This window comes from Myotis myotis, unplaced genomic scaffold, assembly GCF_014108235.1.
Source record: "Myotis myotis isolate mMyoMyo1 unplaced genomic scaffold, mMyoMyo1.p scaffold_m19_p_1, whole genome shotgun sequence".
In the NCBI taxonomy this organism is placed as follows: domain Eukaryota; kingdom Metazoa; phylum Chordata; class Mammalia; order Chiroptera; family Vespertilionidae; genus Myotis; species Myotis myotis.
In genome coordinates, this window is record NW_023416313.1 from 178,063,696 (window position 1) to 178,084,681 (window position 20,986).

General features: G+C 43.2%; 1 protein-coding gene and 2 pseudogenes across 6 annotated transcripts in view; 2 read left to right on the forward strand and 1 right to left on the reverse strand.

Annotated features, from left to right (window-relative positions):
• Positions 1 to 20,986, forward strand: part of TLN2 (talin 2) — a 420,556-nt gene that overhangs the window by 185,469 nt on the left and 214,101 nt on the right. The window lies entirely within an intron of this gene.
• On the reverse strand, positions 4,656 to 5,771 carry LOC118676843 (annotated as a pseudogene).
• Positions 8,132 to 9,684, forward strand: LOC118676882 (annotated as a pseudogene).

The following is a 20,986-nucleotide window of genomic DNA, read 5'->3' on the forward strand; positions in this document are numbered from 1 at the left end:
CGTTTATTACCGCTAACTTTCTGTCAGATTCTTTTATGAGAGGAAAGTAGGCACCCTTTCTTCAGTCTGGGAAGGAACAATCACTCACAGGTGAGTAACTGGAAGTGGTACTTCAAACAGAAGGTCATTGATTTTGAAACAGGCAGACCTGGGTTCAAGTCCTAATTCCCTCATTTTCTAAATTTATACAGGTTTGCAAATTTTTTCTTTCCATACTTGTGTCTTCCGTGTTGAAGGGAGTTGGAAGTACCCTCCTCATAGTGCTGTAAGGCGATGCCCAGCACAGGCCTGGCACACAGCCAGTGCCCATGGTGGGCTGAGGCTGGCTGGCTGTGGTGGCGCCACCATCAGAGCTTGGAGGGCGCTGTGTCCTTTTCTCCTGTCCTGCTGAGTGTTCGATGTGGGGAGGCTGCTGTGTCTCTTCACAGCACGAATCTTCTCTCCTGCCGCCCTGGGGCCCTTGGCGGCTGCTTTCTTTTGTGCCGTGGGCTTTCTCTGGCCCTTTGAGCACCCCTGGATCCCTCCCAGACTTTCTCTTTCCTCCAGGGAAAAGACGTCTCTCAGTGCTTAATGGGCAACGGAGCCATCATGGGGTCACAGAAGTCGTGGTGGCTTTTTATTTGTCATGCAGACATCGAGACCTCCTTCTGAGGCTTGAAAGGCTGGTGGCCCCCCTCATTCCTAATTAGATTACTGACTCCATTTCAGTGATGGTTTTAAGCTAACATGGCCTTCATTCCATTGCCTTTGCATGTTTTTTTTTTTTTTTTCTTGACTCCATCTCTCCTTTGATTTCCCAGTGGTACCTAAAGTAAAGTGGGTGACAGTGTTGGGAGCACATTGGAGGGTGCTGTGCCCTTTTTTTTTATATTACACTTATATTTATATTTATATTACACTTATATTTATATTACACTTTATATTTATATTACACTTATATTTTAGTCCTTACCTGAGAATATTTTTCCATTGATTTTTAGAGAGAGTGAAAGGGAGGAAGGAAGAGGAGGACAGAGAGAGGGACAGAGAGAGAAACATTGATATGAAAGAGACACATCAATTGGTTGCCTCCCGCATGCTGCCCTGACCCGGGCCAGGAATGGAGCCTGCAAAGGAGGTAGGTACCCTTTGCCCTTTGGTCTGAGGGTTGATGCTCTAATCACTGAGCAAAATAGGCCAGGACTTGGTCTATATTTTTTAGCAAACTCCAGAATGGCTGTAACTTAGTGGAGTTTCGGGGAAAATGTAACAAATAATGAACAAAAGGTTCAAAAAGATCCTTTCAGAGCATCATGTACCAAGTGAGTTTCTGGGTATGTTCCCTGTTTAGTTTTTTATTTGTTAGGATTTTTTGATCCCTATGTATAGCAGACCTGACTCCCCCGTTCTTTTGTGTGGGTCCCTGGGTAGGCCCACTATCCCACCCTTTGAGTTTACTGTCAACACAGCCTGGGCAACGGGCCGCACACACATTAACTGCAGTGGAATCGAGCCACGTGGCGGGTGACAGTGAGAACCACTCTCTGCTGACTGCAAGCAAATATGTTGCCTTCTTTCTCTCTCATGTCTAACCTCAAGGACCTTGACCTTGAGCTGCTTATAATTTGTGCAAACTCTATCTGATATGTTTAACCCTTTGCTAAGGATTTGAGTCACGTGACTAATACTTTTGTATATTTGAAGATTTGAGTTTGCGTTAAATATTAAGTTGGCCTACCCTTCCTTAGATCTAACTGACTCATTTATTTACTCAGCAATCATTTATTGAACATCTATAAAGTGCCAGGCATTCTGTTGGATATTGGGAGCATTCTCTCACAGCAAGAGAGAAATGGGAAATATTGTAACAATGTTGGTGCAAAGGGTTTAAGATAGAGTTAGTGTCGATAAGTAGATTTTATGATATCTAGTAAAGGGTTTAGGCCCCCCCCCCCCCCCCCAGAACAGTAGGAGTCCATTAAAGGGTTTAAGCCAGTGGTTCTCAACCTTCTGGCCCTTTAAATACAGTTCCTCATGTTGTGACCCAACCGTAAAATTATTTTCGTTGCTACTTCATAACTGTAATGTTGCTACTGTTATGAATCGTAATGTAAATATCTGATATGCAGGATGGTCTTAGGCGACCTCTGTGAAAGGGTCGTTCGACCGCCAAAGGGGTTGCGACCTACAGATTGAGAACCGCTGGTCTAAGCTAAGTGGGATCTAGTCAGACATGAACTTGAAGAAGGTGGCTGGCTGAGATGTGGTGTGTGTTCAAGAAAATATGTGTTTTTTGGGGGGGCAGTAGGGAAGCTGTTGCAATAATTTGGGCAGAAGATGATGGTGTCCTTGAGTAGGAGAAGAGGACAGATTTGAGAGACACTTAGGAGTTAAAGTTGTCAGACTTGAGGGGTTGGATGTGGGTATGCAAGAGAGACTCATGTTATGGATAATTCTCCCATTTCTGGTTAGCAATTGGGTGGATGTTGGTGCCACTGAGATGAGCAACTCAGGAAGGGAAGCAGGTTTGGGAGGGGTGGTGGCAGGGGTGAAGGGATGAGCTCATTTTGAATGAGATGAGATTGATATGCTTGTGAAAGGTCTTGGGGAGAGGCAGTGTAGACCTGGATAGGGAGCACAGGGGACAGGCCTGGCTTCTGTATGCAGATCTGACGAGAGCAGGTGAAACCCACCAGCCAAGGGTGCAGAGAAGGAGGAGAGGGGCTAGGAGAGACTCAGGAACCATGAGGCTTAAGCAAGGAAGAGAGCCGGCAGAAGAAACTAAGAAGGAGTGGGCCAGACAGATTGAGGGAGTCCCCTGGAGCGGCCAGCATTGTCCGGTGCTGTGCAGACAGGCAAGGACTGGAAAGGGGATGCCTGTTTTATCAGCGGGGAAGGCAGGAGTGACCTTGTCCGTGCTGGGCAGAGGCCAGAAGAGGAACAAGGTAAGTAATCGGGGGCCCGTCGGTGTGGAGAACTCTTGCAGGAACTGTGGCTGTGCGGGGAGCGCAGTGCCTGGCGGTGTGTGGCTCCGCTGGGCGGGCTTTGCTGTAGAGCTGGGTGAAGGGTTAGTGGAGAGGAATGCTGCTCCTGTGCGTCCTTCCTCCTCACACTTACTGCTCTGTTATGCGGCCTCTTCAAAATGTTTTCATTGTATGTGCATTTCTGCTTAGAGACACTATATTTAACATATACGGTTGATTCACTAACATTAAACTCAGTGGCCAACAGAACTCTAACTGCAGCCTGAATGAAGCTTAGCTAACATATTTTTTCCATAAGGCACATCACAGCCTTCTTGCACTTAGGAACTAGATAGCGCGATGCTTGGGGACATTTTAAATAGCTGAATCACCAACAAAAACACAAAAATTCGAAAGTCATGACATTGAATAAACTGCAAAAAGGACAGTTGTTTACAGTCTGAGAGCTGAGACAAAAAGGCAGAACGTTGTTGTCTTGGACCTCAGCTGGGAATGTGTATATTGGGCAAATCAAGGTTTTTACCATTTTGCCTGTGTCCACAAATAACCAGGAAAAATAATCAGGAAAGGGTGATGAGTTTGTTTTTACAAATGTTTTATTGAGTGTAGACATCTGGGATACCGTAAAACATGCATTATCTCTAGATTCAAAGTTAGAGTGCTGGCCCGGGCACCCAAGGGTCTCAGGTTTGATTCTAGTTTGATTCTAGATGTACCTGGGTTGCAGGTTCACTCCCTGCCCTGTTCAGGGCTCATGTGGGGGGCAACCAATTGATGTGTCTCTCTCATATCAATGTCTCTCTCTTTTTTTATTGATTAAGTTATTACATATGTGTCCTTATCCCCACATTACCCCCCATCCCTCCCACTCATGCCCTCACCCCCCTGTTGTCTGTGTCCATTGGTTAGGCTTATATACTTGCATATAAGTCCTTTGGTTGATCTCTCCCCCTTATCCCCACCCTCCCCTACCTTCCCTCTGAGGTTTGACCGATGCTTCTCTGTCTCTTTCTTCCTCTCTCTTTTTCTTCCACTATCCCTCCCTCCTTCCCTCCCTTCTACTTTCTCTGAAAAAGCAATGGAAAAAACATCCTCTGGTGAGGATTAACAAAAAATAAAAATAAAAGTGTCAGGGTTGGTTGGTGTACATGATGGAGATCAATGAAGTATCCTGAGAGTAATATGGTTCCTGAAAAACTTCTACAGTTTGGAATAGGGTCTCAATCACATGAAGGGCAAAGCTGTTCACTTTGCCTTCAGAGAACTGGCATTTCATTGGAGGTACACAGTATTTTAATTTTTTTTAAGTCATTTCACTTCTGAAGTCCCTCTTTCTTTTATTTTTTAAATATATTTTTATTGATATCAGAGAAGAAGGGAGAGAGAGATAGAAATATCAGTGAGAGAGAATCATTGATGGGCTGCCTCCTGCATGCCCCCTACTGGGAATGGAGCCTGCAACCTAGGCATGTACCCTGACCAGGAATCAAACCATGACCTCCTGGTTCATAGGTCGACACTCAATTGCTGAGCCTCACTGGCAGGGCCACCATATTTTAATTTTAAAACAAAAATAATTCTGTTTGTAGAAGATCCCACCCCCAACTTTGTGTGACCCTTCAGATTTTAGAAATTTAAATGTAATAAAAAATCATATGCCTTTTGGAAATTTTACATTTATCTGAGTAATACTTAAAACGTATTTCTTCTTCTATTGCTGAGGGTATTAAATTTGAAGAACGTAGTATCTCCATCTCCAACAATGTAATTCTGCCTTGTTGTCTGTACTTCCCAGCGGCCTCGACTGCATTTCCAGAATCTTCCTCTTTAAAATCTTCATATTTCATGACTTTAGCCATAGTGAATCCTTCCTGAAAATCTGTGCGACTCTTTCCTGCAGCTTGAGGAGCCTTCGTCCCTCTCCTGGGTCCATGCATGCACTTCGAGGGGCTGCAGTGGGAAAGCATTCTTTCCTGCAGCCTTAATGGTCTGTGGGAAAGCGCTCTGTGTCACGTGGGCTTCCAGATGCTTCTGCCTCTCCTCAGCACTCAGTTCTTGCCACTCGAGTTCCCAGGCCCCACTGAAAGGAATGACCAAGGCACGTGGGCCAGACCTGCCCACTCACTCTTCAATTTTTATCAACCATTGCTTTTCTTTCTAATGTAGTCTTTTTCAGAAAGATTAACCAAGTAGACCATTGGTTCTGAAGTCAAGAGTAAGTGTGTTTTTGTCATTCAAATCATGATGGAAGTGAACAGGTTTCTTTCTTTTGATCTCTAACCCAGGATTTGACTTAACACAAATGTCATATTCGGGTTTTAGTTTTTCACCTCCTCCTCTCACAGCCACTTTTCCTAGTTTATCTATAATGGTCCCAGTCATCTCCTCATCTTTCAGCTGGAGCTCTTCGAGTATTATTTCTATGTCTGGGATAGGACCTGCACTTCCTTCAACATGGGTGATGTCAGCATCTTCGAAAGCTCGTGTTAGATGAAAGACTCCTTCACAGGCACTAATATGAGATAAGAAGGCATTTCCCAGGCCTTGTCCATTGAGACCAGCACTACCCTTTCTAAATGCAGGGATTTTGCTTGCTGGTCTGTGGTCCTGGCAAAGGAAATTAAGTGTCCAGAGAAACTGAAGGGAAAGAGGCCGAGAGCACTAGGAGATAAGGAAAGCCTTCGGACAAAGGCTGGACAGCTACCTAGTGGAACGTGGTCAAATAAAGTCACAAGTGTTCACCAGTCCCTTCACATGCCAGGCCTTGGTGACACAGGCATGGTCCCTTGCCCTCCAGGGGCTCGCCATGTACTGATGGAGGCAAACACCCCCAGGTGTCTGGGGAGACTGGGTCTCCAGACACGACTCCTGAGGCTCTGGCACCACCGGTGATCCCATCTTTCACACCTGAGCCTAGAACAGGTGTTTCTCTTTCCCAGATGGCATGGCTGCCATAAGTCAATAGTATAAAGTCAGTTCTCAAGTCCTGCACCTCGTCAGCTTTGAGCTTTTAGTGTTTTTCTCAAATAAGATTGCATTATCTCAAATTAGGAGAGGAAGAAAAGGCTTTAAAATATTTGAATATCATCCTATTTTAAATTGGATTATAGAATATAAATGTGAGGAGAACCAAGATGGTGGCATAGGTTAACGCTGGAGTTTGCTACTTTGAACAACTACTTCAAAAGTGAAACCAAAAAACGGAAGGGACATCACCCAGAACCACAGGAACGCTGGCTGAGTGGAAGTCCTACAACTAGGAGGAAAGAGAAACGCATACGGACACTCAGAGGAGGCACAGTGCTGAAGTCAAATTCTGAGGTGCGGAGTGCGCTGGCGGCGGAGGGCGAGGTTGGCGTTTTCAATCGGGAGGGAGTCACAGACTCTGAGCTCCAGATCCGGGCGAGTCTTTAGCGACCCAGACTCAAACGGGAGAAGCGGGACTGTCTGGCTTCGGTCAGAGCGAGTGCAGCTTTCTCTCTGAGCTTTGCAGCGGGTGCTGGGACTCAGAGAGGCAGAGCCCCTGGGGACAGGAACTGAGAGCCACCATAACTGCTCTCTCCGGCCCACCCTGTTGATCCTGTGCGACCCGCCCCACCCAAGCCCTGCACAGAGGCATTTGCCGGATTGCCTCAGACAAAGCCTAGATTAGCACCTCCCTAGAGGACAGAAGTTCTCTCACTGCTGACACAGCTGATTCTCATAGCCACTTGGCCTGGAGGTCAAACCCTCCCTGGAATTAGCTACAACAATCAAGGCTTAACTACAAGACTGCGCACAAAGACCACTAGGGGGTGCACCAAGGAAGCATAACAAAATGCGGAGACAAAGAAACAGGACAAAATTGTCAATGGAAGATATAGAGTTCAGAACCACACTTTTAAGGTCTCTCAAGAACTGTTTAGAAGCCGCCGATAAACTTAATGAGATCTACAAGAAAACTAATGAGACCCTCGATCTTATATTGGGGAACCAACTAGAAATTAAGCATACACGGACTGAAATAAAGAATATTATACAGACTCCCGACAGCAGACCAGAGGAGCGCGAGAATCAAGTCAATGACTTGAAATGCGAGGAAGCAAAAAACACCCAACCGGAAAAGCAAAATGAAAAAAGAATCCAAAAATGCGAGGATAGTGTAAGGAGCCTCTGGGACAGCTTCAAGCGTACCAACATCAGAATTATAGGGGTGCCAGAAGATGAGAGAGAGCAAGATATTGAAAACCTATTTGAAGAAATAATGACAGAAAACTTCCCCCACCTGGTGAAAGAAATGGACTTACAGGTCCAAGAAGCGTGGAGAACCCCAAACAAAAGGAATCCAAAGAGGACCACACCAAGGCACATCATAATTAAAATGCCAAGAGCAAAAGACAAAGAGAGAATCTTAAAAGCAGCAAGAGAAAGAAACTCAGTTACCTACAAGGGAATACCCATACGACTGTCAGCTGATTTCTCAACAGAAACTTTGCAGGCCAGAAGGGAGTGGCAAGAAATATTCAAAGTGATGAATGCCAAGAACCTACAACCAAGATTACTTTATCCAGCAAAGCTATCATTCAGAATTGAAGGTCAGATAAAGAGCTTCACAGATAAGGAAAAGCTAAAGGAGTTCATCACCACCAAACCAGGATTATATGAAATGCTGAAAGGTATCCTTTAAGAAGAGGAAGAGGAAGAAAAAGGTAAAGATACAAATTATGAACAACAAATATGCATCTATCAACAAGTGAATCTAAGAATCAAGTGAATAAATAATCTGATGAACAGAATGAACTGTTGATTATAATAGAATCAGGGACATAGAAAGGGAATGGACTGACTATTCCTGGGGGGGAAAGGGGTGTGGGAGATGCGGGAAGAGACTGGACAAAAATCGTGCACCTATGGATGAGGACAGTGGGTGGGGAGTGAGGGCGGAGGGTGGGGCGGGAACTGGGAGGAGGGGAGTTATGGGGGGAAAAAAAGAGGAACAAATGTAATAATCTGAACAATAAAGATTTAATTAAAAAAAAAGATGTAAAGTACAGCTTAGGAAATAAAAAAAAAAGAATATAAATGTGATCATAATATGTAATTCACGCCTCCCTCTTCCCTTCTAGTCATTATGTGGAAAAGGATAAGGCAGGTGCCAGCAAAGGCACCGGGGGTGGGGGAGTGGTGGCATGGTGGCCCCAAACAGCGAAAAACTAGGTAAGGAACCCAATGGTGTTAAATTGGAATTTCAAGTATTGGCGTGAATTCATGGTTTTCAAAATAGATAGATGAATGAATAGACAGACACACCCACAGACACATAAATGTATGTGTTTAATAGTAGTACTACTGTGTGTGTATATAGATAGACCGACATTCCTCATTATTTGTAGATTCTATAGTTGCAGATTCACTGACTCACTCAAATGTAATCACAACATTAAAACTCAGAGAATGGCCAGTGCGTCGCACATGCCGCTGGGTGGAGAGGCCCAGCCTGCACTCTCTCCTCCTTCCTCCCAGCCTCCCGCTGTTGGTAGGACCTGTCTGCCACTGCCTCTGGGACCAGTCATTGCTCACTAGAGCAGGATGCCCCCAAAACAGGAGTTGATGTTATTAAGCCACCCCCAATCATTGGAAAATTTGGAAACTCCGTGAAAAGTAGTATTGTTGGATTGCCAAATGTTGGGAAATCTACCTCCTTCAATGTATGCACTAACCGATATTCAGGCTTCAGCAGAAAACGCCCCCTTCGGCCCTGCTGACCCTAATGAGAGCAGAGCCTGTGCCAGATGAAAGGCTTGATTTCCTTTGCCAGGACCACAGACCAGCAAGCAAAATCCCTGCCTTTCTAAATGCAGGGGGTAATGCTGGTCTCAATGGACAAGGCCTGGGAAATGCCTTCTTATCTCATATTAGTGCCTGTGATGGAGTCTTTCATCTAACACGAGCTTTCGAAGATGCTGATATCACCCATGTTGAAGGAAGTGCAGGTCCTATCCCAGACATAGAAATAATACTCGAAGAGCTCCAGCTTAAAGATGAGGAGATGACTGGGCCCGTTATAGATAAACTAGGAAAAGTGGCTGTGAGAGGAGGAGGTAAAAAACTAAAACCCGAATATGACATTTGTGTTAAGTCAAATCCTGGGTTAGAGATCAAAAGAAAGAAACCTGTTCACTTCCATCATGATTTGAATGACAAAAACACACTTACTCTTGACTTCAGAACCAATGGTCTACTTGGTTAATCTTTCTGAAAAAGACTGCATTAGAAAGAAAAACAATGGTTGATAAAAAGAAGAGAAGAACTCGAGGGGCAAGAACTGAGTGCTGAGGAGAGGCAGAAGCTTCCCAGGCCCCCCCTAACCAGAGGGATCACGGCGGTTCTGAAGGCTCTGGGGAGTTTCACTGTCTAGCGGCCTAACAGAAGCTTTGGATCCCCAACTCTCGCACCTACTAGATACATGGTCAAGAGAAAGTCCCGAGCTTTCCCCAATCAGTATAATAATCTGTGAAAAGGGGATGAGCAGTGCCTGCCTCACATGATTCGGGAGGGTTACAGGAGACGGGGTTTGGAAAGGACTTGGCACAGTGGCTGTACTTAGTGTTAGCAAAGGTGTCGGTGGTGAATGACTGTTGATCTGGCACTGAGTGTATCATGATCAGTTCCGGCCCTTTCCCCAACTTGGTGATAAACTCCAAATTGGGGTAGAGATCTTGTTTCCTCTTTCTTGTTGGTATGTAACCCCCACCCCCGACTTGTCCACCTGTTCCCCTCCTGTGTAAGCCCAGTGCTGTGCACCTAGTAGGTATTATAACCTGTTGGTTTGTCATTGAACAATCTAAGACCTCTCTGCTGGGACATAATTTTGCCAGTAGAGCAGTTTCCTTTCTCTTGTCCGAGTGCTGGGAGATGCTGATTATTTTCTCCAGCCTTTCTTCTTTTTTTGATTATGAGTCAATATTCTGTATAACACGGTCGATGTCACAGCCTGCTGCTGCTAGGAGGTGTTGTTTCCCATGCTTTCTCAATACAAGCGCTGCCCTCTGTCCCTATTGGATTCTTCGGCTCTTTTTAGACAAAGATGTGGCTGTACTATTACCCTTTGTTTTACCTTTGAGGAGGATGACAGTGAATACCAAAAAGTTCTTAAAACACAACCCATTGCTGACCTGGTTAACGACCAGCCTGGGCTTTTTATGGTAATGCCTTTTAGTAACTGGATTGGGTTTTGTAAAATCACAGCAGCATGGGATACAGTGGATAATGATTCTGCCTGCTTTTGAAACAGCCTTTCCCCACAGGGGGAGTGCTGCTCAGCCAGAAGCCGGGCTCATGGCTGGCGAGTGCAGCGGTTGTGGGTTGTGGCAGGAGCCTCTCCTGCTTCCGCAGCAGCGCTAAGGACCCCTTGGGGATTGTCAGGCAGACATCACTGTGAAAGGGCGCAGGCCGGGCAGAGGGCCCCCCTTCCCTCCCCCCCTATCCTGCCCCCAGTGCACGAACGCTGTGCACCGGGCCTCTAGTAACCATATAATTTTGTACTAAAAGATACATGAATGTGGTGGCTATCTTTCTCATAACCTGTCTGATACCATGATGACTACTAAGTGACTGATGGGCAGATAGCATATACAATGTGGGTACACTGGACAAAGGGATGTCTAGGACAGGATGGAGCCGGAAGGTGTGAGATTTCATCACACTACTCAGAACAGTGAAATTTAAAACTTACAAATTACTTATTTCTGACATTTTCCATATAATTTTTTCAGGTCTCAGTTGACTGCAGGTAACTGAAACCATGGAAAGCAGCACTGCAGACAAGAGGGATTGCCTGTATTGTACGGATTCAGCATTTGCTCTAACACATTAGTGCAAAATGATATTCCAGGGCTATTACATCATCTCTTTCCTAAAGATATGAAGTCAGTTGTCTAAGGTAGAACTGGAAATAAATGTTAGGGATCATTCGTAGCTTTGGAAGAGAAGTAGCCAGAACTTAGGAATGTGTAGGTGGTAACAGGGGATACAGGCAATAGTTAAAAGCTAAAGCTTGGGGCTCAGACTTCCTTGTTCAAATCCTGGTTCTGCCTCTCATTAGCTCTGTGACGATTAGCAATTTTTTTCTCTCTTTCCCTCAGTTTATTCACCTATCAAATGGGTTTGGTGATTTTATTTTAGTGTTTACCTTCATAGGGTTTTTATAGGGTATTTACAACATGGTTTACATAGAACCAAGCCCATGGAAAACACTGAATAAATGTATGCTGTTATTCTTATCAATGTATTTTGCTGCTTACTATTATCTGTGTAACAGGGAAAGGGCAGAAATTAAAAATCCACCTTCATAATTACTGAGCATGTGCAACTTATGCTCTGGTTCCTTTAAATTAGGCAAAGCTATGTTGTCATAGCCAATGGGTCCTGTGTCTTACAAAACTACAAAAGCCATGTATAGTATGTGTTGCATAGCCAGTGGGTCCTGTGTCCTGTAAAACTTACAAACAGCTGACAGGAAACAAATTAGGCTCACACACGTTGGTAGGATGTGAAATGGTATAACCTCTTTGGTGGTTTCTTCAGCTTTTCATGTCCTATGCTTTTATTTTTAAAATCTAACGTATAATTCATATACATTTTATTGTATATAATATGAGATATGATATAACTTAATTTTTGCAGATAAACAGTTGCCCAGCATCACTCTTTGAGTAAACATAACTCCTATCATATGTTCCAGACATTCTACTCCTCAGTATTTACCCAAGAAATGTAAGTTTTGTCCTTATGAAGACTTGTACGTGAATGTCAAAGGCAGGACAGTGGACATATACACCTGTTACTATGCGCTCTCTTTATAATAGCCCCAAATTGGAAATGACTTAAACGTCCATGTACACATAGAAGGATCAATAAATTGTGCTATATCCATTCAAGGGAATATAACTCAGTAATTAAAAGAAATGAGCTATTGATATATGCAGCAAAATGGGTGACTCTCAAAATAATTATGCTAAGTGAACAAAGCCAGTAAAAGAAGTGCGTGTTACATGATTCTTCCATGTGAAAATTTTAGAACATGCGAACTAAAGTATAGTGACAGAAAATAGACCATTGGTTGTATGAGGACAATGGAAAGTGAGAGTTGAGAGGAAAGGTTTACCAAGGGGCATAGGAAAACTTTTGAGAGTAATGGCTATGTTTATTATCTTGATTGCCGTGGCTGTTTCAAAGGTATATACATACATAGAAATTTATTTGTATATTGTGAAATCGCCTGTCACTTAAGCCTTAATAAAAATGTTTTATAAAACTGACTATATATATAATATATATAAGCTTTGCTATATAGCAGTGATGGCAAACCTTTTGAGCTCGGCGTGTCAGCATTTTGAAAAACCCTAACTTAACTCTGGTGCCGTGTCACATATAGAAATTTTTTGATATTTGCAACCATAGTAAAACAAAGACTTATATTTTTGATATTTATTTTATATATTTAAATGCCGTTTAACCAAGAAAAATCAACCAAAAAAAATGAGTTCACGTGTCACCTCTGACATGTGTGTCATAGGTTTGGCATCACTGCTATATAGCATGATATTTATCAACTAGATTAAATGACCACTTGCTAAATTTTTTGTTAGCTCTTTTGTGTTGTTTTTTGGAATTGAGACATTTACATTATTGTACTGACCTTATAATTAGCTATCACAGCACCTAAATAGTCTAAAATGTTTTGCACAGACTTTTAATTTTGCTGCTTAGAAATCTCAATAGCCTTTTTTTCTAGTTTTCTCGCATTTTTCTTTTTTCTCCTCTGCACCCGACCACCGTACTACCATTCTGCTCAAAAAAACATTTCCTCCTCCATTATAATGCAGGGAAAGCCCCTGATTTGACATGACCAGACTTAAAATTAGTTTGTCAAATTAGTTTAATTAGTCTTGTAACTAGTTTGTCAACAAAAGTCAATTAAAGCCGAAACCGGTTTGGCTCGGTGGATAGAGCGTCGGCCTGCGGACTGAAAGGTCCCAGGTTCGATCCTGGTCAGGGGCATGTACCTGGGTTGTGGGCACTTCCCCAGTGGGGGATGTGCAGGAGGCAGCTGATTGATGTTTCTCTCTCATCGATGTTTCTGACTCTCTATCTCTCTCTCTTCCTCTCTGTAAAAAAATAAAATATATTAAAAAAAAAAGTCAAAGCTGAGGATCATAAAATGTCTTAACCTGAAACACGTATGTTTAAATTTATTTAAAATACATACGTGTCTTCAACAAACTTCTCTGATGATCGGTGAAATTGGAGTTCTGCAACATCTTTCCATCATGAGTCACTTCCATGCTTTGGATTCTATAATTTCCTATTTGGGGTTCATTAAAATAGAGTGTGACTTTAAAAGATATTTGAGAAGTAGTGAGTATAAACCCTTTTTATATTAAAAAAAAAAATCCCCCAATTCATTGGCAATTGTCTGGACTTCACATCACTTGACAGCAGTTTTCTTTTTTAGCAATTCACCAAAACATTCTACAGAGTTTTGTGTTTTTTTAAAAATATATTTTATTGATTTTTTTACAGAGAGGAAGGGAGAGGGATAGAGAGTTAGAAACATCGATGAGAGAGAAACATTGATCAACTGCCTCCTGCACACTCCCTACTGGGGATGTGCCCGCAACCAAGGTACATGCCCTTGACCAGAATCAAACCTGGGACCCTTGAGTCCGCAGGCCGACGCTCTATCCACTGAGCCAAACTGGTTAGGGCCAGAGTTTTTATTCAAGCAGCAGTTCTTTTTGTGCTCATATTTTGTTGCTCCATGTCACATTTAGGTATATAAATACATAATCAATATAACTGGCTTGAAGAGGTTTAAGAGCAAACACTCTGGTAGGCATACCGTGCAATGTGGCTGTAGCCCACCCATTGAAGAGTTGCTTTTATTTTGTTAAGTTGGTTAAGAAGAAGTTGACTATGAGACTGTCTACTGTATATGCACAAATTTTAGGAAATCAAAACACAGCAAATGATAAATCATTTATAAAGTGAGAAAGCCAGAATTTAAAGACAATAAAATTTAGGTGAAGGCATTGAGAAGTACAGATTGATAGTTACAGAATAGTCACAGGGATGTAAAGGACAGCATAGGGAATATATAGTCAATAATCCTATATAATAAAAGCCTAATATGCAAATTGTCCCCTCGGGCGGTCATTCAGCCAGTTCGACCGCTTGCAATGATGTGCACTGACCACCAGGGGGCAGTGCAGACCATGGCAGGCATTGGCGACGCACTGCGACCTCTTGCCGGCTACCTGGGGGCGGGACTGACGGGATGGAGGTGCACTGAGAATGCGGGGTGTCCGCAGAGTTAGCTCTCACTCTCCCTGCTACCCTCTCTTGGGACGCCAGGTCTTCCAGGTGAGCTGGGCTGCAGCTGCAGGGGGCTGGTCTGGCTCCCCATGGTTTTGCGCAGGAGCCGATCTGCGAGGCCAGCCAGGGTTCTGCGCACTGCCCATCCGGCTTCTGTGTGGTGCTGCTGGGCAGCCCAGAGGCCCACGCTGCACCCTGGCCTGCGGTGTCTGGCCTTGCTCAATTCATCTCCGCGTGGGGATTGGGCGCCGTGACTCAGGCAGAGGGGAGCATGCAGGGTCCTGGAGGCCCAGGTGCTGCCCAAGGCTCAGAGGTCAGCTGGGACCTGCCCTTCCACACCAGATGCTCACTTTGATTGCCAGCCAGGCATAGGGACCACACCCGTGCACAAATTTTGTGCACCAGGCCTCTAGTATTGTAATAACTATGCATGATACCAGGTGGGTACTAGTAATATTAGGGAATACTTTCTAACTATGTGATTGTCTAGCCACTGTGCTATACACCTGGAACTAATACAAAATAATATTGAATGTAAAAAAGTGTGTATTTTTTTATTAAATGAAAAATGTTTTTCATTTAATAAAATGATATTGTTATCCTTTTTTTATTTGTTAATGTGGTGAATTACATTGAAGAATTTTTCTATTATTAAACCCATTCTTCTTGGGTGGGATGGCCCCTATTTGTTTATGCTGTATAATCTTTTATACATACTGTTGAATTTGGTTTGCAAATATCCAGCTTAGGATTTTTGCACCTGAATTCATGAGTGAAATAGACTAGTAATATTTCTTTCACAGAATGTGTTAATTGCATTTTGGAATGAGATTATATTGTCATCATAGAATAATGTAAGGAATTCTTCTCTTTATTATCCTTTTTCTGTTAGAATGAGTTTGTGTACAATTAGGAGAGTCAATTTCCTGATAGTTTTGTAGAAATTTCCGATAAAATTTCCTAGTACTGCTTTTATGGTGAGGAATTTTTCACCATCATCCAAATTTCTTTAATAAATGTAGAATTTTCAAAAAATTTCACTAATGTTTAGGTGGATTTTTTTTTTTTTTTTGGCTTTTAGGTGTAGTTTATTATTTCATGTTCTGCTCATGAAAAAAGCAGTGATGCTTATCCTAAAACATAAATACTTGTTTCTAATTATTTCCTTTCAATAGACTCCTGGAAATGAAATGATACATCTAAAGAGAGTGTCCCTATTTAAGATTCTTTAAAAATATTGCCATATTGACTGCCCCCAAATTGTACCTCCTATGGAGGAGAGTGTATGTTTCACTGTGTTTCTTGCCAACATGATGAGTGTTTAGATCCCTGCTAACATGATAGAGAATGTCTGGTTTGGATTTGTATTTTAAAGGTGTTATTGAGGATAAACTTTATTTTTACCTTTTATTGTCATGCTATTAGTATTCTTTTGTGATAAATGTGTTACTATTCTTTAACCATTTTGTAGTAGCATATTTTATTTTATTTTTTCTTGTTTTATCTAGTTTATCTCTGGTAAATAGTAACTTTTCTCATATGCTACAGATATATTTTCAAAGCTCATTGCTTATCTTTTGACTTAATAATATTTTTACTTTTTATATCATGAAATGTCTCTGTGACTTCTGCTCTTCCATTGTTTTTACTTAGAAAGACCTTTTATTCCCTGACTCAAGTAAATTGCATAAATCTTACTGTGCAATGCTTTTATTTTAAACATAGAATTTTTAATTTAAATAAATGTTATTGTGGTATTAGTATTAAGTATGATCTAATATTCTATTTTTTCAGATAAGCAATTTGTCCAGTGCCACTTTTTAAAAAATAATCCTCACCTGAGGATATTTCCCCATTGATTTTTAGAGAGAGGAAAAGACAGAGAAAAATATCAATGTGAGAGAAACACATCGACTGGTTGCCTCCTGCACACACCCCTACCAGGCGCGGGCCGGGGAGAGACGTGCAACCGAGGTAGATGTCCTTGACCAAGATCGAACCCGGGACCCTTCTATCTGCAGGCTCAGATAGTCTGGACTGCCAGTTTATAACCCACAGGGCACAGGTATTATCAGGGGAGGGGTCAGCTGCTTCATTTTCAGCCTGTCAGCTTGCTGCACCGGAAGAAAACTGTACAGCAGCTGGAATGAGTCTGAGCTGAAGGCAGAAGCCAGCCAGGCCAAGGCCGTCTGTCACCTCTGTGTTATGGGTTAGCCCAGAGAGTCTAACCACAGTGTCAGGCAGCCCATCCTAGACATGTTCTCCCTCTGGAACCACCCTTCGCACGCCTCTGGTGATCACTTCCTGGTTTTGGCTTCTCAGTCTGCCCTGTCCCCCAGCTAAGTGACATTGACATTTCACCGCCCTGATCTGATATGCAGAGGGTACCCACTTATCGACTTCGCATCTATAAAGAACCGTTAGCACACTTGAGGCAAGAAGAAATGCGACTGTAACAGAAGCGGGATGCACGGCTGACTCTCATCCCTCAGTCATGCCTCTGTGAGCAGCCCTGTGGGCTGTCACACCTGGACCCGAGAGGCCGCCTGACATGGCCACAGCCCTGGCTGCTACTTTGCGCCTCTGATTGCTGAGCTGCCTGCCCTTTTGACGTGTCTATCACACTGAATAGCTCCCCTTTGGGGTTTCTGTCCATTTGGGTTTTCTGGAACTTCTAAATCAAATGTATGGAGCAGGGACAAGATTTTAGTGCTGAAGATGTAGAAGAAGGAGTTTATACCTTCTGCTAATTAGAGGAAACATACGCTGTAGCATTAAAGATGAGATGAGGAATGGAGATGGCATTCTTCCAGATGGTAAGTCCTTTCTTTTCAGAAAGGAAAAAGTGAAGGAGGTCAAGTTACCCAAGCTGATTCATCTCTCAGGTGATGCTTCACATACACAATTTCACTTCTTCAACAAGAATCGGCCAGGACCCTGGGAACATTCTTACAGACTTACATTTAATTTTACATTTAACTTGAAAGTTTCCTCCTATGCCTTTATCCACCTTTTGTTTAGATGCTCTCATATGTGTTGTGTATAAGTCTGTCTTGGGTTGGAGGTGTGAGGGGGGGATAGTCCTGCATCTCTTTCATGAAAAAAATGTCACTTAATTTTTATGTTTGACTCTGATAAAATAGCTCTATTGCTTTAGAGAAGAGCAAGAGACGTGGGGAAGCTATTGGTGTGGGCTTGCTCAGAATTACAGCCTTCTTAGCTCATCATCAGTCTGTCTCTTTACATGAGGTCACTCCCATGTCCCATGATCCTGTTATGATGGCTGTGTAGATAACATTCCATAGTTTCCTGTTTCTACAGCAAGTTGTTTTTTTTTTTTTATTATTTCAAAGTAATTCTTGCCAAAGACTTAAACCGGACTCTTCATTAATAACTGTAGTGGGTTGACTCATGTCCCCTCCAAATTCATGTCCACCTGAAACCACAGAATATGACTTTATTTGGAAATAGTCTTTGCAGATGCAATTACTTAAGGATGGAGATGAGATCATACTAGATTAACCCAATGCCTGGTGTCCTTGTAAGAAGAGGAGAGGACACAGAGGGACACAGACAAGAAAGCCGTGGGACGTCGGAGCCCCCAGAAAGCTCAGAGAGGCGGAGGAGATTCTCCCTAGAATCTCTGTGGGGAGCGTGACCCACCGGTAGCTCTTGATTCCAGACTTCTGGCCTCTGTAGCTGCGGGAGAATAGTTTTCTATTGTTCTAAGGCGCCCACTATATGGCAGTTCTTTATGGCAGCTCTAGGGAGCTAATATAACAACCAATACAAAAGGGCAGAGGTTGAAAGGCCAGCCTCTTATTGACCTTCAGCTTGAAGGGGCTCTGAGTTTAGTCAAGTTTTAAACTGCAGCGTTTATAATCAATGCAGTAAAATGTTCCGCAGGCAGGAGACTCCTGTGTCTGGTGCACCTTCCATTTTAATTTGGTCAATATATTATAAGAGACAATTTACCAGAATCCTGTACCACTTGAAGGCGCTTTTATGGTCTTTTTAATCTTAACCTCCTGGGAGTGGTCTGTAGGGCTAGCTGCTTGTTGCCTTTGTTGTTTCATCAAAGTGAATTTTCAGATTCCTTAAACCTGCTTTGTGTAGCACCTTGGGACTTAAGGAATCGATTGTGTCTCTTAAGTATTTATTTGCTCATATTGCCAGTGCTCACGGACTCAGGTCAGTGTGTCAGCAAACAAGCTGAAACACCAGCGAAGGGATACAGGGTCGTGCTGGGCAGTAGTGTCCTTTTGAGTGTTCAGTGGGCATGGCGGCATCTGGGGCACAGTGTGCTGCCCATTACTATTGTTGGGATGAGGAGAAAGGACATTTGATACACAGTTACAGGAAGCAAGGGAAACAGCGCCCCTAATGACTCTTTTTAAACTCTTTTTAAAGGTCAGTAATGATAAAAATGCAGTGTCTTGGTAACATTGATTCAACTTCCCTGTGTAGCCCCAGCCCTATACGGTAATTCCCCCTTATCCATGGCGTTGCTTTTATGTGGTTTCAGTTACACCGGTCAACCACAGACTGAAAATATTAAATGGAAAGTTCCCGAAATAAGCAATTTGTACATTTTAAATTGCATACTGTTCTGAATAGCATGATGAAATTTCACACTCTCCTGCTCCCTCCCACCCAGGGCGTGAATTATCCCTTTGTCCAGTGTAGCCACACTATATATGCTACCTGCCTGTGTAGCCACACTGTAATATGCTACCTGCCCGTTAGATCCTTTATTCCAGCTGTCTTGGTTATGAAATTAGTAGAGAGAGAGAGAGAGAGAGAGAGAGAGAGAGAGAGAGAGACCGAGACCACATTCATGTAACTTTTATTACAGAATAGTTATAATTTTTCTATTGTATTATTGCTTACCTTACTGTGCTTCATTTATAAATTAAACTTTATCATAGGTATGTATAGGAAAAACATAGTATATATGGGGTGTAGTATTCTCTGTAGTTTCAGGCATCCTCTGGGGAACTTAAATGGAAGGACTTAGGTCCTCATGCTGTGAAACTCAGTTATGAGCAGCAACGTGCTCACCTGTAGTGGTGGTGGAGGCGCTGCAATCATGCCGGGTACCTGGTACCCTGCGGCCTGATGTGCCGGGCTAGGCTTCTTGGAACAGGAGTCCTCTCATTTGCTGCGAAGAACTCCCTGACCTCAGAGGAATTGGCCCAATGTAACAGAACCTCATGTTTCCATGATCAGGTGCTCAAAAGGACGGGCAAAATCTGGAGATTTCTCCACACAGAGTTTCTAGCAAATTCTACCAAGGGGGCCTCCCATCACAGATGGCCTTAGGACAGAAAGCCAATTGGGACTGGAGAGCCGCGCTGCTAGTGTTAGATGTCAGGCGAAAACCCTGCTGGTGTCCAGAAGAAAGCGTCTTCTGTCATCCTTCCCGGAAGGCATCGCACAGAAGCCTTGGTTTGATGGGCCTAAGTGCTGGGGGGTGGGGGCAGCAGAGGGAAGGGCAAGGACATCTTTTGAATGTGAACTCTACCAGGCACGACTTAATCGATTTAATGTAATCTTCAGGGTGTTCCTATGATTTGTAGGCATTGGTGTTCTTAATGTGGAAATGATTATTAGTCCTAATTTGGAAAGCGAGTATGAGAACGTTAAAGCAATTCATTCCAGGTTATACCAGTAAGTAATTAGGAGGGACTTCTTTGAGGGCACAGGAAGAAAGAAATGGGGGAGGGTGTGAGTGAATGAGTGCATGCATGTGTCTGTAAATATAGGGGAATTCTTTTCCTGACGATTTCTAATTTCAGTCATTTAATTGCAACTTTGGAAAGAATCTTTCCGGTCTGGAGGGGGGTGAGGTGGTCGGAGATACCTGCCATCCATGCTCCGTTCAGTCCAATTTGCAGGGTGAGGACTGGAGTGTGATTTGTTCCCTAATCCAGGGGTCCTCAAACTACGGCCCACAGGCCACAGGCAGCCCGCCGAACCGGCCCACCTGGTGTTTTTGACGCTGCTGCCTGTTGCTTAGCAGCCGACTAGTTTTTTTTAAACTATAGTCCGGCCCTCCAACGGTCTGAAGGACAGTGAACTTGCCCCCTGTTTAAAAAGTTTGAGGACCCCTGCCCTAATCTATGAAGCAGGTGCCCTTTGATATGCACAGAGAGGGTGTAGAAAAAGCCACGGCTCCTCTCTCTTCCCTTAAGTAATGTAGTTAATGATATAGCTTAAATAACATGGACTGAAATACATTTTGTTTACTGAAGAACTTCATCTATCCTGTTCTTATTTTAAAATGCAGACAAGTCGTGCTTTGTAATCTTGTACACAATCTTATACACATACTCACTGGGTAGTCTTTTTTTATTTAATTTATGAATTAGTTAGTTTTGGCCTGTGTCAGTGATGATGAGAGGCAAAAGCTTCCTTAGTCCTGCACTGGATCATGAACAATCCACCTTTATCTTCATAAAAGGAGATGGAGTTTGGGTTTCTCTTGGGCTAGTTCTGCATCCTTAATAACCCCATAAGCTGTCCACGTAGCATCCATCACTGCCCAAACCAATTGCTCGGAGGATGTCGATGCTGCCCATTGTCTCTGTCTGTGTGCCCTGCACAGCGGGCTCTGAGCGCCAGCCAGTCTTTCTTCCTCCAGCTGACAGGGCTAATCAGGATGATCA